Source organism: Metopolophium dirhodum, chromosome 1 (assembly GCF_019925205.1).
Source record: "Metopolophium dirhodum isolate CAU chromosome 1, ASM1992520v1, whole genome shotgun sequence".
In the NCBI taxonomy this organism is placed as follows: Eukaryota; Metazoa; Arthropoda; class Insecta; order Hemiptera; family Aphididae; genus Metopolophium; species Metopolophium dirhodum.
In genome coordinates, this window is record NC_083560.1 from 7,254,012 (window position 1) to 7,270,029 (window position 16,018).

General features: G+C 28.6%; 1 long non-coding RNA gene and 1 pseudogene across 1 annotated transcript; both read right to left on the reverse strand.

The window, feature by feature from the left end:
* Positions 1–5,760: 5,760 nt before the first annotated feature.
* LOC132943459 (acetyl-CoA acetyltransferase, cytosolic-like) lies at positions 5,761–7,671 on the reverse strand (annotated as a pseudogene).
* A 2,807-nt stretch (positions 7,672–10,478) lies between these two features.
* Positions 10,479–11,071, reverse strand: LOC132936207 (uncharacterized). The gene is made up of 3 exons (XR_009663423.1): positions 10,878–11,071; positions 10,712–10,798; positions 10,479–10,634 (listed from the first exon to the last, which is right to left on the reverse strand). It is a non-coding gene; the product is annotated as an uncharacterized LOC132936207 (long non-coding RNA).
* Between the last annotated feature and the right edge of the window lie 4,947 nt (positions 11,072–16,018).

Genomic DNA, 16,018 nt, shown 5'->3' on the forward strand with positions numbered 1-16,018 from the left:
TAGATAACACAAAGTAATACTTCAAATGCATAAATTGAAAAGGAACGAACGCACTAATTATGGCTTATCATAAGAAATCCAGATTGTCGTTCGTTGAAATCGGTTTTTTTTGGGACTTGAGAGTTACTTGGTGGCTGGTGCTCATGCACTGGTTTAAGGGACGACGCGAGGATGCTGACCAGTGATAGTGGCGGGCGGCTTTATCAAAAAGTTAGGGCAGGCATGTCAAACACGCGGCCCGCAGGGTCATATATTTGTGGTCCGCGGCTACCAATATTAATCGACAAAAAAAGAAAATAATATATTAATGTCGTGTCACGGCTATCTTAGATTCAGTATGAAGGGTTATCGATGCAAGAAAAACTGAAATAGTTTATATTAGGGTATAAAAAACAACAGATAATGTTTACCGATCGAGATTCAAAATGATTCAAATTTAATGAGGTTGGTGTTCCTGATTTTTATAATATTGTACCAATACGATATGTAGAAACTCGTAGATTTGCTAGTAAAATTATTTCTATGTTTAGTAGTAACTATCAATGTGAGCAACTTTTTTCAATAATGAACAGTATTAATTCACCCGTTAGATCCAGATTAACCGACACACATCTAAATTCTAAATGCAGTATTAAAAGTGAATTCGTAAAATAATATTTCTCTCGAAATTGAAAATTTGGTGGGAGAAAAGAGATGTCAAATATCGTCTAAAAACAATTATTATTATGTTTTTTTTTTTGTAATTTATATATCACCATTTTTTTTTTTTTTTCCTTTTTGAACCGACGACGCCGCGGGAATTGCTTTTGCATTACTTCCGCGGCGTCAATTTATATATCACCTATTTTCATAAATAATTAGTATGATTTATATTTTATTTAAATGTTAATGTTCATTTTTTTTTCATTTTTTAATTTAATTGTAATTGCTGTATTCGTAAACATAAAGAATAAAATTGAAAAAATTGTACAAAATATTTATTTTTTCGCTAAATTTTTATGTGTGGCCCAAATAGTAAACTATTCAATATATTTGGCCCACTTGATACTGTAATAACGTAGAAATAAGATATATAAATACGACTCCTGTCGATAGTTATATTAAAATAGTAAAATTAGAGTGGTAAAATTACGCTATTACCTTCCTCCAGGTGTTCGGAGGGCTCTCGAGATCGTGTATTCGAGAATTAGATCAAATACAATATAATTTTATGGGGAAAAGGCACATAGAATGTATTAACTGCAATCAACATAAAATATTATATTATATGCCTTAGGTACCTGATTCGCAGTCGTTTGTAGATTATATTGTAGGTTTTAGGTTTTAGGTAACACAAAGTAATACTTCAAATGCATAAATTGAAAAGGAACGAACGCAATAATTATGGCTTATCATAAGAAGTCCAGATTGTCGCTCGTTGAAATCGGTTTTTTTGGGACTTGTGAGGTTGTTACTTGGTGGCTGCTGCTCATGCACTGGTTTAAGGGACGACGCGAGGATGCTGACCAGAGAGTGGTGGGCGGCTTTATCAAAAAGTTATCGTGAGCCTGGGAACTAGATTATTCTTTGGCGTCAGCATAAAATAAAGTCACACACATCCTACTGTTATAAACTAGCTGTTGAGATAACTGCTTAGTTTATAAGTTGCAGGTAGCAAGACCGTTGGTAGAGGATTTCTTAGGTAGAGTTGACAAAATAATTAGACTGGTTGAAAGTTTAAGTTGTTTATTGAATTTCTTCTGCATAAAATACTCTAAGTCTAATCTGTACTATGGTGTCAAACGCAGTTTGTTTTTAATTTTTTATGTTCAAATTTAACAAAATTATATATTTAAACGAAGAAAGAAGATTTTAGTTTTGTGTTATATTTTATACACACAATGACATTTTCAAATACATTTTTTTCGGCAAAAATTAATTTAAGTAGTTATTTTACCGTAGTAGGCACCTAAAAGTAAACCTGTTATAAACTAACAATTGGGTTAATTGCTTAGTTTATTAGCTGCAGGTAGCAGGACCGTTGGTAGAGGATTTCTTAGGTAGGTTGATAAATAATTAGACTTTGTTGAAAAGTTTAAGTTGTATATTTAAAATTGTTCTGCATAAAACACTCTAAGTCCAAATTGACAAAATCGTTATACTGTCTCTCGCGAAGATGCTATGGTAAATCACGTCTAATCTACAGGCCTTTTCGTGTCTGGTTTTATAGGGCCTCCTCCTCTCCTACTTCCCCCTAGTCTATCGATATATCCGTGGACTTCACAGGATGTTGTTTACATTCCCACGCCTGGTTAATCGGAGAGTCGTGTCCTGTTATCGTGTTTTGCCATATATGGTATACGCCATCCGACAATATTTAGATACTGTGCATTATATATATATATGTATATTTCGTAAGCAATTTCTAAATATTATATTAATACATTTATGATTTATGATTAAGGCGAGGTTGTAGGACCTATCAAGATCGCATTGCCCTCTCGTTATATTCCCAAAGGTTTTCTAATTGGATATATGACTTTGATTTATTTAGCCGAATTTCTACGTGCTGATATTTATCTAATCTTTATGTCGCCAAATGTAGCCGAAGGCGAAACGATCACAATAATACCTATATCATGCGTATTATTGGGTTCGTTACACTATACTTGATACCGTTATAAGTGCGTGCCGATATCTTAATAATCGTCGTTGTTATTGGTTTTATTTGATGCGACTGATTTCTACAAACGACAGTCTGGCCGTTGTTTATTATTCTGTACAATTTTAGTTTATTATAATGGTGTGTGAGCATATCATTACAGTTGTAATAATATGAATTTCAAACGCTCATAAAAATTTAATTTGATTTGCTTGTAGACATTTTTTTTTTTGATTAAGGTAGACAAACTTATGAGGAATCATGTATAATATTTTAAAATCTTAGATTTAAAAAGAAAAATTTTTATGAATTCTTAACTCAAAATAATTTGCTAATTTTCGTAAAAAGTGGGCAAGTGGGTGTCGCTCTGCTGTACAGAAGGTTACAAGTGGGTTACTGTTATGGATGGTGTTAAATTTTAATTCAATGATATAATATCATTGTATAAGAAAAACAATTCTGAGTGAAAATGGTCAGTCAGCTTAGATATGATATTACTAAGTATATTTGATGATATTATTGTAAATAAAGTAATTTATATATAACCTATTTACGTGGAACCTTGTTTTAAATTTTCAATCCTTAGCTATAAAAGTTGAACATTTTATACATTTTTAACTACAAAATATTCATTAAATTTTAAATTTGATAAATTTTGTCGAAATTTGAACTTTAAATGCTTATAAAAAAAAATTGTGCCTATGTATTTTTAATATTTTTAACTGCTATTGGAACGATATATATGAAGCCTTGTATTAAATTTTCACGCTTTTTTACCCAACAAAAAAATTATTTAATTGGTATTTATAGAAAAAAAAACTAAAAAAATTGAAAACTATGTCCGTAAACAGCTTAAAAAAGTCAAATTATTTTCAAAATTGTATAGAAATTGTATAGAAAATATAAAGAAAATAAAAATATAAACATTCAGTAAAATTTTCAAGTATCTACAATCATTTGTTTTTGAATAACAATCAAATAAGAAAATCGTTACATGGGATATCCAGTGAATATCAAATGTTGTAATAATATGAATTTCAAACGCTCATAAAAATTTAATTTGAATTGCTTGTAGACATTTTTTTTTATGCAAGTTGCACTTACCCTCCCCCTAAGTTCCTCTACATGTGAACATAGTTTTTCAACAATGAGAAGAATAAAACTACCTACAAATTAGTTTAATATTTTATTCCTTTCAATTTTACATTTTTTTACACATTATATTTAGATTTTAATTTTACAATAATACAATATGTGAACATAGTTTAAAGTTAAAACACTCATGGATTAAACTAAATTTATTGAAACTATGACAAAGATTAAGACATATTCATACGCCTCAGTACTTGCCTTAAAAGTAATATCGACTTCTGCAATTGAAAATGATTATTGAGGATACTAACATCAAAATTAACAAAAATTATAAAAACGATGACAATGATTTGAACATATTCATATGCGTCTAAACTTGTCTTAAAACTAATAGCAGTGTACACTTGAGAAAATACACTTCAGTACAGTAACCTATCATTTACATTTGGGAAATAATAAACAAATATTACTAATTCTAGATATTAATAAACAATTAATTTTTTTTTCTTATAATACTACAATATTTTAATTTTAGTACTTTACGATTGTATGCAAATATAATTTAATGTAATGTTATGTCCCCCTAATTCTTAATTAAGCTTAGATTATTAAAACTATGACAAAGATTCAGACATAAATGCATAATAATATATTTCTCAACTTGTCTCTTAAACGTAATTGAAACATTTCTACTCATAACCATAACATTATTAGTATTAAATGATTAATTTTAAAACTGAGAAACAAAAAAATAATTATTTTAGCCACTATTATTAAATAGGTATAAGATATATATATATTTTATTAAATGTTTATTGATTTTGTAATTTATAAAATATAATTTTATATCATATTAACATTATATTTTACATTTTTAAAGTTTGCAAATTTAGATGTAATTAAGTTGTCTTAATTATTGATTAAGCTCAATCTTTAAAAACTATGACAAAATGCATATTTAAAAGAACTTGTATTTAAAATAATAATTTAAAAATCTACAGATTAATTTTAAATAAATGAACAATTATTTAATAATTTTTTATAAGAAAATGTACAATCTGTACAGTAAGGCACAATAAGTAAATATGATTCAGGAAAATAGATTATCCGTAGTGTTGAATTTGAGGAGACAGCCACCCATTAGTGATACTTTCGTTTGGTAGTATATATTATACACCTATATATGTTATTTAACCAGTCAGTGGTCGCGATGTGAGCCTCGTTAGTATTTTGAGAGCCACTTATTTATTTGTTACTTGATTCATCTGATACTATTTATACCTTCAATTGATACATGTTTAAATATACTTTTGCAAATATAATAATTTTATGAATAATTCTTGATTAGATACGACATGCAATGTTGCCAATACCCATAAATTGAGTGTTGTACTCACTCAATAGATCAACCAAATACTTTTTCGTAAACTCAGACCGATTTTTAAGGAGCACACATTGTTCATACACATACTGTATAATTATCAGAAAAATATTCCACACCACTAGGGCCAAGATGAATGATAATGATTGTATTATTATATAATTATGTATAAAAAATTATAAATTAATTTTTAGTGGTTAACAATTAATAATCAAGAAAAATTGTAAGAACATTTTTTTTAAAAGGTTAAATTATAAATAATTTATTGTTGGTTTCAATATGTTATGTTCTTTATATAATAATTAATGATGAAAAAACAATGAGGTGAGCGCAGCGCTCACTCAACACCAATGGCGGGACTTTGCATAGCGATACCAACGGCGGCTTAAAATAAATTATGATTAGTTTTGCTGGCAAATTTGCAATGAAAAATACATTAATGTTGTAAATTATTTACTTTTTTTTAATTTTTATCTGAGATAAACAATCTGTACTTTAGGGGCACAATAAGCTTATATGAAAAGAGTTAATTATAACAGGCTACACTTGAGGTGAGAAGTCATCCACTAATGACACTCATTAAATTACTTACTTAAACAACGGACTCTAACATATTACAGAATTATAAAATATTATAAAACTTAAATATATTATTATTAATAAAAATGTATAATCAAATTGTGTTCTTGAAAATTGTATCGTCTGTTACTTAAACAATGTTTATATAATGAAAAAGTATGTTCAACATCCACACTTATCAGCACATAACTAAAATAATTAAAATCCTTTTGATTTCCTGCCATAACCTCATAGTATGTTTTATAATTTTCTTAAAATCGTTCTGATGTCCTCCAGAGTGAATATTAAAGTGTTGAGTGATTAAAATGTCTCGTTGGCAACAGCAATACTCATACCTCCACCAACACATAAGGATGCTATGCCTCATTTTTTGCCGGTTCTCAACAATATGTGCACCAGACCAGCGTTACCAATACTCGAGCACCTGAATTAAATGGATCATAAAATTTAGACAAATTAATTTAATTGTTTAAAAGTAATTTTTCATTACAATGTTATAAAATATACATAGTTAAAATGCAATCTATGCTGAGTATGGGTGGTGGGTCTTATAACATTTAATACTTGACTGCGCATGTATTTTTGTAGTTTTCCTTCAGAGCGTATGATAAAAGTAAAAAACAACAGTTTTCTAAAATGACAATTTTAAAACTGATTATAGGCCATCAAGTAGGTAGGAGCGACGGAGACGGTGCGTTTCTAGGTATAAAAACATGTTTTACAGGAAAAAATTTTATGCCCAGTAGAATAGGCCGGATTTTGTTTATTTTTTTTTTACTTCGTAGATTTTCCTTAATTAAGAGGAAGTGATACCCGCATGTGTTGTCTCCGTTTTACAAGTGCGTAACATACCAAATTGTACGCTCAGCAGAACACGTGTAGCTCCGTTAGTTTAAAAATTTGAGCGAATTGACCTCTTATAGAATCTAAAGGTAAGATTATTATCCAAGCAAACCTCATGGGCTTTTTATTATATTTTAATTTTAACCTGAGTTATGAGATTTAAAAATTAAAAATGTATTATACATCTTAAAATACTCATAACTTGCTTTAAAATTAAAATATACTAAAAAGCCCATGAGGTTGCCTAAAAAATAATCTTAACTTTTAGATTTTATAAGAGGTCAATTAACTCTAATTTTTAAATTAATGGAGCTACACGTGTACTGCTGAGCGTATAATTTGGAATGTTACGCATTTGTAAGACGGAGACAACACGTACGGGCATCATGTCCACTTAATGACTTGTATCGACATCATTCAACCCTAGAGCGAATGACATTTCATTGGAATTGAACATTTTTGTGTGTGTTCTACAATTTAGTTTTATTTTAAGCAATCATCGTATATTTAAAAAAAAATAATTATACCAGATGCTCCAATAGGATGACCCAATTCAATTGCACCTCCATTGATATTCACTCTATTTGAATTTAATCCTAAACAGCAATTGATTGTGCAGCAAACGCTTCATTTAATTCAAAAATATCGACGCTATCCATAATCCAACCAGCTTTTTCAATCTAAGAAAGTAAAAACATTTTGGGTTAATAACTCTCTGTAAATTATGTCAATCATACACACAGTTATTTTTATAAATTATAAGATACATCAGGTACATTTAATATTGTATTAAAATTACTTTTGTCACTAATTAGACACTGTTCATACTTACATCTTCAACACTGCAGGTCCCATTATTTTGGGATCGATCCCATACTTAGCATGAGCTACAATTTTAGTCAATGGAGTACAACATCGTTTTTGTATTCTTCTTCATACATTAGAAGTACTACCACAGCACCATTGTTCATTCCTGATGCATTTCCAGCAGTAACTACACCACCATTATAAATATGTTTAATCAGACATTCAAATTATTTCTAAAAAAAATTACTTCATATTTTTTATATTACCAATAAAAACAAGTCTCAATGCAGCTAACGAATCTTACCTTTTTTTTGAGCTTGTCATTCATCTGTGTCAAATATGATAGTATTCCGTCGTACTTTCAGACCAACTGGTGTTATCTCATCTGCGAAGTAACCATTTTTTTAGCTACAGCTGTCTGTTTCTGAGACTCAAAAACATAACTGTCTTGAAGTTCCCTCAAAATATCATACTTTTCAGCAATATTTTCAGCTGAAAATAAAATATTTTTAAACAATATTTAATTATACAGCATTATTTACTGTATATACAATTCTTATAAGTCTTAAAATAATTTATTTTCCATTTTAAAAAATACACTAAACCAAGATTTTAAGTGTCCATACATAATGGAGGATACACAAATAGGAGGGCAAGTGGTTACAGCTCTGCTGTAGATCAGGTATTGTGGAGTCACTGTAATGGATGTGTTAAATTTGCATTTAATGATATAAATTAATCATTGAACACAAAAAACAATTGTGTGCCAACCAATATAACAAAGTACATTTCATGATATTATTGCTATTAAAATTAATTTAGTTTATATATTTACTTTACTACTAATAATACTTCTATAAAAATAGTTGAATTAATTTTTGCCGAAAATTGCATTTGAAAATTACATTTTGTGTATAAAAAATAATAATATACTTTATAAGTTTCAAGTTTCATCAACCCATGAATAATATTTTGAATCACAACAAAATAACTAGAATTGATACTAAATTGATAATTTAAGTATCAAATTCTGCCCAAACTTGAAACTAAAAATGAACTTAAAATGTCTAAAAACAAAAAAAAATATATTTTTTAGATTTTATGGTTGGTTTTACAGTATTAATTTCCTATGAGAAACTTTGTTTTAAATTTTCAATCGTTAGCTATAATGACTGAACATTTTTAATTTTTTAAGCGGATCTCTAAAAACAAATTAAATATCATTTAAATTTACAAAAAATTTTTTTACATTAAAAAGTCAAATAATATTAAAATATCAAATTGATATGTCAAAAACATTGTTCTCTATAATTTGTGTAATAAGTTTTACTCAAAGATAACACGATTACAATAATATACGATCATAATGATTTTAGGTGAAAGGTTTTTATTTATGTTGCGCATGGTTCTGAAAAAAACAAATATTACGCCAACTTCCTCTTAAATGCAAGTATTCATAAAAATAAATGTTATTTTCTACTTTTTTTGTTTAACGTAGAAAAACTAATGATATATCTTCTAACTTTCAAGTGTTAGCTGTGAAATGAAATAATTTGTTTAGTTTTGTCAATATTTTATCTGCAGACTCATAAAAAATTATTGTGGATTTACACTCAACTTTATTTCAATTAAACTAAAAACTTACGAGGAACCTTGATTACATGTTAAGATTTTTTATCTAGCACAAATTTATTTATTGACAATATTTGAACTAAATCTAAAAAAATTATAACATTTTTACTACTTCAAAAGGGACTGACGGAACACATTCTTTCACTACGCTCAGTCTAAAAAAAAAACTGCCGACTATTTTCTTCAAAGTAGTTAGTTATTCAAATTATGAGTGTTTTATAAAAAGGTGGGCAAGTGGGTTAGGTTAGGTTAGGTTAGCTAATTTGCTTGTAGACATTTTTTTTTTTGATTGAGGTAGACAAACTTATGAGGAATCATGTATAATATTTTAAAATCTTAGATTTAAAAAGAAAATTTTTTATGAATTCTTAACTCAAAATAATTTGCTAATTTTCGTAAAAAGTGGGCAAGTGGGTGTCGCTCTGCAGTACAGTAGATTACAAGTGGGTCACTGTAATGGTTGGTGTTAAATTTGAATTCAATGATATAAATATCATAGTATAAGAAAAACGATTCTGAGCGAAAATGGTCAGTCAGTCATATTACCAAGTATATTTGATGATATTATTGTGAATAAAATAATTTATATATTTATATATTTACATGGAACATTGTTTTAAATTATCAATCCTTAGCTATAAAAGTTGAACATTTTATAAATTTTTAACAAGATAATTATTAAATTTTAAATTTGATACATTTTGTCAATTTTATTTACCAACCATTGGGTAAAAACGTTTTATTTTCAATATTTCTAATCAAATAAGTTACTATAATAATATGGAGGTAGTAATAAAATATGGTAACAATGATATTATGTTTTCCCTCGGTATAAATATCTTAAGTTGTATTAAAAAAGATATTAAAAACATATGAATATTGTAAAGTGGCTTTAAATTGTAACTTGACTTAAGTGATTTTTACTTTTTAAACTATTATATTTTATTTTTTTTTTTTATTGATCTTAAGCTTCGGCAACTATGGCCATTAGCTGTAGTGGTTTATTTGTGGGTTGTTAATGTCGGAAGGGGGGAGGAACACGTGTGTGTTGGGTTAGGCAGAATTTTTGATTGGGCACCCGTAGGTATCCGCCATGCCCGGGTGGGGGATGGCGGCAATTGTTCTACGGACACCCTGACTTGCACGGAGAAAAATGCCGTCCGGTGGTCGAGGATCGAATTCGGAACGGCTGTGCCGAATCCGTCGCGTTAGACCGCTTGGCCACCTCGCCCCCCTGTTATATTTTATCAATACAACTTGAGTATTGTACCAAAAAAATCTATTTTTTTTCTGCAATTTTTAACATACCAAGTCAAAGATGACCATTTTTGACTTAAGTTGTTTGTACTGAGCATCAAAGTATTATTCCTTAACTAATGACTGGTATCAACATCTTTCAACCCTAGAGCGAATGACATTTCATTGGAATTGTACATTTTTGTTTGTGTTTTACAATTTAGTTTTATTTTAAGCAATCATCGAATAGTTAAAAAAAAATAATTATACCAGATGCTCCAATAGGATGACCCAATTCAATTGCACCTCTATTGATATTCACTCTATTTGAATTTAATCCTAAACAGCAATTGATTGTGCAGCAAACGCTTCATTTAATTCAAAAATATCGACGCTATCCATAATCCAACTATCTTTTTCAATCTAAGAAAGTAAAAACATTTTGGGTTAATTACTCACTGTAAATTATGTCAATCATACACACAGTTATGTAGTACAACCTCGTTTTTGCATTCTTCTTCGTTTATTAGAAGTACTACCACAGCACCATTGTTCATTAATCATTCCTGATGCATTTCCAGCAGTAACTACATCACCATTATAATTATGTTTAATCAGACATTCAAATTATTTCTAAAAAAAATTACTTCAAATTTTTTATATTACCAATTTAAAAACAGGCCTCAATGCAGCTAACAAATCTAACGTAGTATCATTTTTTGGATATTCATCTGTGTCAAATATGATAGAATTCCGTCGTACTTTCAGCTCAACTGGTGTTATTTCATCTGTGAAGTAATCATTTTTTTGAGCTTCAAAAACCTAACCTGTTTCTGAGACTCAAAAGCATAACTGTCTTCCCTCGAAATATCATACTTTTCAGCTGAAAACAAAATATTTTTAAAACAGTATTTAATTATACCTACAGCATTATTAACTGCATATACAATTCTTATAGTTATAAAAAAATTATTTTCAATTTTAAAAAATACACTAAACCAGGATTTTAAGTGTCCATACATAATTGACAATACAAAAATAGGAGGGTAAGTGGTTACTGCTCTGCTGTAGATCAGGTATTGTGGGGTCACTGCAATGGAAGTGTTAAATTTGCACACAGTTTTAACATGCAAAACAATTGTGTGCCAGCCTATATAACAAAGTACATTTTATGATACTATTGCTATTAAAATTAATTTGGTTTATATATTTATTTTACTACTATTAATACAGTAGGTTGAATTAATTTTTGACGAAAACATGGAATTGTGTGTATAAAATATATTAATTTACTTTAGAAGTTTGAAGTACCCACAAATAATATATTAAATCACAACAAAATAACTAGAATTGATACTCATACAAATTCTGTCCAACTAAAAATAAAGTTAAAATGTCTTAAAACAAAAAAAAATATATTTTTTAGATTTTAGGGTTAGTCTAACAGTATTAACTTCTTATGAGAAACTTTTTTTGTAAATTTTCAATCATTAGCTATAATGACTGAAAATGTTTAAATTACTATAGGTAGGCACCAATTTACAAAATTATATTTGGAAACTTGTCGATTGGAGGTATAAATCTTTGGTGTATAGAATAAATAAATGTCCAAAGTCAAAATCGACTAGTTTTCAGGAAGATAAAACAAAACATTGAAACATCATTCAAAATCGTTGACAATAATATTTTTTTTTGGGCTTTGATATTAAAAAGGTTGTTTCAACGTTATAGTTTTGATTTACATAGGTACCAATTAAATATACAAATTTTTGATTCTAAGAATACTATAAACTATAAATATCAATTTTTGACATTTTACCATATACTAAAGAAATATTATCAGAGGAATTTGATTTAATCAATTGGTTATCAAATTAGTAATAAAGTGTGCTCCGCGTAACAATGCTCAACAAAATACCAATAACGAGTTAAAAATGAAATGATATCATTAAAAAGAATCTTAGCACAAATTAATACTTGAGTGCGTAGGTAATTTAGTGAAAGAAATACAGTTTAGCTCTCAAAGGGCTTTTAAGAATTTTTTTTTCAAAATATACCATGCAAAAAATTTTTAAAAATTGCTTGGGATATATAACTGCAATTCTGATGTTGATTCACGTGGAATGAAAAATACGCAAAATCGTTAACTTCAAAAGGTTATAACTTTTAATCTAAATCTGACGGACAAATTCAGATGGTACCATTGTACTTAACTCATTAAAAGACATAGCATTTCCATTATGGAAAAAATCGATTGGAAGTGCTAAACTGCATCCATGCCAAAATAATATTTCTACATCTAATACCTATAGTGGCCCATACACAGAACAATCTGTCGTCAAACTCGAAGTTAAACCAATCGGCCGATTATACAATGCTGCGTAGTTCAGATTGTCAGACAGACCCACACACGCACGAATCGCTCAGACAGTCGTCAAGTTGGTTTGTGAAAACGTTCGACTTTGTATATTTGTAATGCTTACCTATCGGTGTACGAACAGCAGAAACAATGTAAACTTCATTGGCCATGTTAAATGAGTAAATTACTTTAGACTGTTGAAACTTGAGTTGTAAATTTCAACGAATCCAACACAAGAATACCTATCTGAGTAGCAGTCAAATTACACTTGTTAACTGAAAGCGAGTATGGCGGTCACGCAGAAGTCTAAACAAACACACAATTTACAAACAATACTATATTATTATGTACGCACTACGCAGTCGTAAGCATCAGCTGGTAACAACTTGATGATGTTGTGTCGTGTCGACCAAATCGCATTGTGATTGTACGTTACTTTTTTATCATGTAATCACCAAGTGGCAACCGAGTATACCAATGGTTTATTGACTATCATACAGGTGGTGATAACGTTGAGCCGCGAGCGATAGATAATATAATTGCGACTTCGGCATCGAGATAAATAAACAATACTTAGTATTTCGATGGCCTTCGGCAATGCAACGCTGTGGAGTGCGGGGGGATACGTATTGCCATCGAAATGATAAAATATGTTCTAAAATGCATCGTATTTTCGATCATAACTTAAACCCTTAACCCGATTGTCTGATGGATATGCGCTTAAAATCACTGATAAGGACCGTTTTCATTGAAGGTGTTCTGAAATAAAGCGATTTTTACCGATTGCATGTAGCGTACTGTATTTCCATCAATAATGGCAGCGTTGCATTACCGAAGACGCCGATGTCAATTCTATTACTATTATACAGACAGTAATTTAGTGATGGGTGGTAACGGATAATTTGTACTATCGACTATTATTCAATTATTCATATAGACTATCGAATAATCGATACTATCGAATAAATTATCTATAATTTGAATATTAGTTATGTCAGTCGTATTGTTATTTTTAACCCTTACAGACCAGGATTTAATCGGATAAAGAATAAAGATAGGTAGCCAATTTTAGTGAAAACATTTTTTCCTTGGAATTTTACCAAGATCATTTTTTGGAAATAATAATTGTTTTAGGTATTTAATTTTATCAGAAAGAATATTAATAATAACAAAAAAATTATTAGAATTATTTAGATCCTTTATAAAATAATTCCAAACAACAGAACTATTTTTCTTGAGCCACGACATTATTTCAGTAGTTCAGTACAAAATAAACAAAATTGGTCGGCTACAGTTAGCCAGTTTAGCTCTTAAAAGTGCTGTTTTAATTTTGTCACTTAAAAGTTTTGTCATAAAAATTTAAAAAAAGTGATAACACTGATAAAAAACAAGTTACTTAGGGCCAGTGCCCAGTAGTTGTACCGTACTACAACTGTCTACGGTTAAAAAAAACGAAGTTCATTTTTGAACCTCTCGCATGGCATAGTGAATTGCAAGTTAAAAATAATGGTGTGGAATATTGTCTACAGTAAAAAGCAGCTATAATAACCATGCAGTTTGAAGTCATAAAAAAAATGAAACTATAACCTCCCGGTTATTTACACAAGGACTTCAATTGGCTGCAACAAAAATATTGTTTGCACCTTTTTATCTGCTAGTCAGCAATGTAAAAAAAAATAAAACACTAGGTATATTATGTTTCTTTAAATTAATAATATTCATTATAAATTTAGTAAAATGTATAATAGTATAGTAATTTGAGATTAATTGATGTTTTCTAAAATTAAATATAAATTTACAATAGCAATGAACACGTTTTTAAATTATTAAAAAAATAATCGTCTAGTTTAAATCGAGATGAAATGTATTTGTTGTAATTTGTAAGATGATATAAATCGGTGCTGGGTTTTTGGTTGAAATACCACTATTATAGAGACAGTATTCATTATAATATAAATATCTATATACTTCAGAGTTTATATTTTAGGATCAGATTATCAGAACACAATACAACATGACTAGTAACTGTCCTTGTGTTCTTGTAACCTAACCAATATTTGTATTATGATATAACTTAATTTATTACTGGATAACATTTTAAGATATTTTATTTTAAAAATTTGAACTAACCTACTTAAATGTATTCTTAAATTCTAAATGTGTTCTTAATGTCTTAATACAAATTAAAACTAAACCTGGCATACACATGTCGTTTATAAACAATTAGGTAGGTATTTAATGTTGTTTTATTTTACTTTAAGAAGTAGGTATTATCTAAGTACATAGACCCATATACCCGAGTATATTTATTAAATAAGAATAAAATTGTAAAAGTATTAAAACATTATAATGATGCAAGTAAAATGTATACCACAGACCACAGTTTTAGATTCTGAGTGGAACAATAAATGTATTGATTTTACAAGAATGTGTGTTTTTTTTTTTTTTTTGTGTCTGTCATCACCTTTTAGGACAGTAAAAGTGCTTGGATTTTCTTCAACAGTAACTTCTCTGATAGGAAAGTGAATCTAGTTGGTACTTTGGGGGATCAAAAGTAAAACTTTCCCAGTAATTTTCAAACGCGACATGAAAAACAAAAGGACAATTAAGGAAAAACGGGAATTTTTATACAAAATCTGTTTTCGAGAAAATCAATTTTGGTTTTTGGTGCAACTCTAAAACAAATGACCGTAGGTACATGAAATTTTGACTGAATGTTTATATTAGTATTTTCTATTCACCATAAAATTTTCCAAATATTTTGAGCTGTTTACGGACATTTTCGGTTTCCATTTTTTTTAGTTTTTTTTTTTCTATAAATATCAATAAAATTTTATTTGTTGGTTAAAAAAGCTTGAAAATTTAATAGAAGGCTCCTAGGTTATTGTTTCAAAGGCAGATGAAAAAAATTAAAAATCCTTAGTCACAGTTTTTATTTATAAGCATTTAGAGTTCAAATCTTGACAAAATACGGAAAAATCACAAAAATTAGCAAATTATTTTGAGTTGAGAATTTATAAAAATTTTTATTTTTAAATCTAAGATTTTAAAATGTAATACAAGATTATCCATAAGTTTGTCTACCTTTATCAAAAACAAAAATGTCTACAAGAAAATTAAATTAAATATTTATGAGCGTTTGAAATTCATATTTATACAACATTTGATATTTACTCGATTTCTCATGTAACAATTTTCTTATTTTATTGTAATTAAAAAACGAATGACTGTAGATGCTTGAACATTTTACTAAATGTTTATATTAGCATTTTCTATACACCATACAATTTTGAAAATATTTTGACTCTTTTTGAGCTGTTTACAGACATTGTCAGTTTTAAATTTTCTTGGTTTTTTTTATCTATAAATATCAATAAAATTTTATTTGTTTGGTAAAAAAGCGTGAAAATTTAATACAAGGCTCCTGATATATTGTTACAATAGCAGT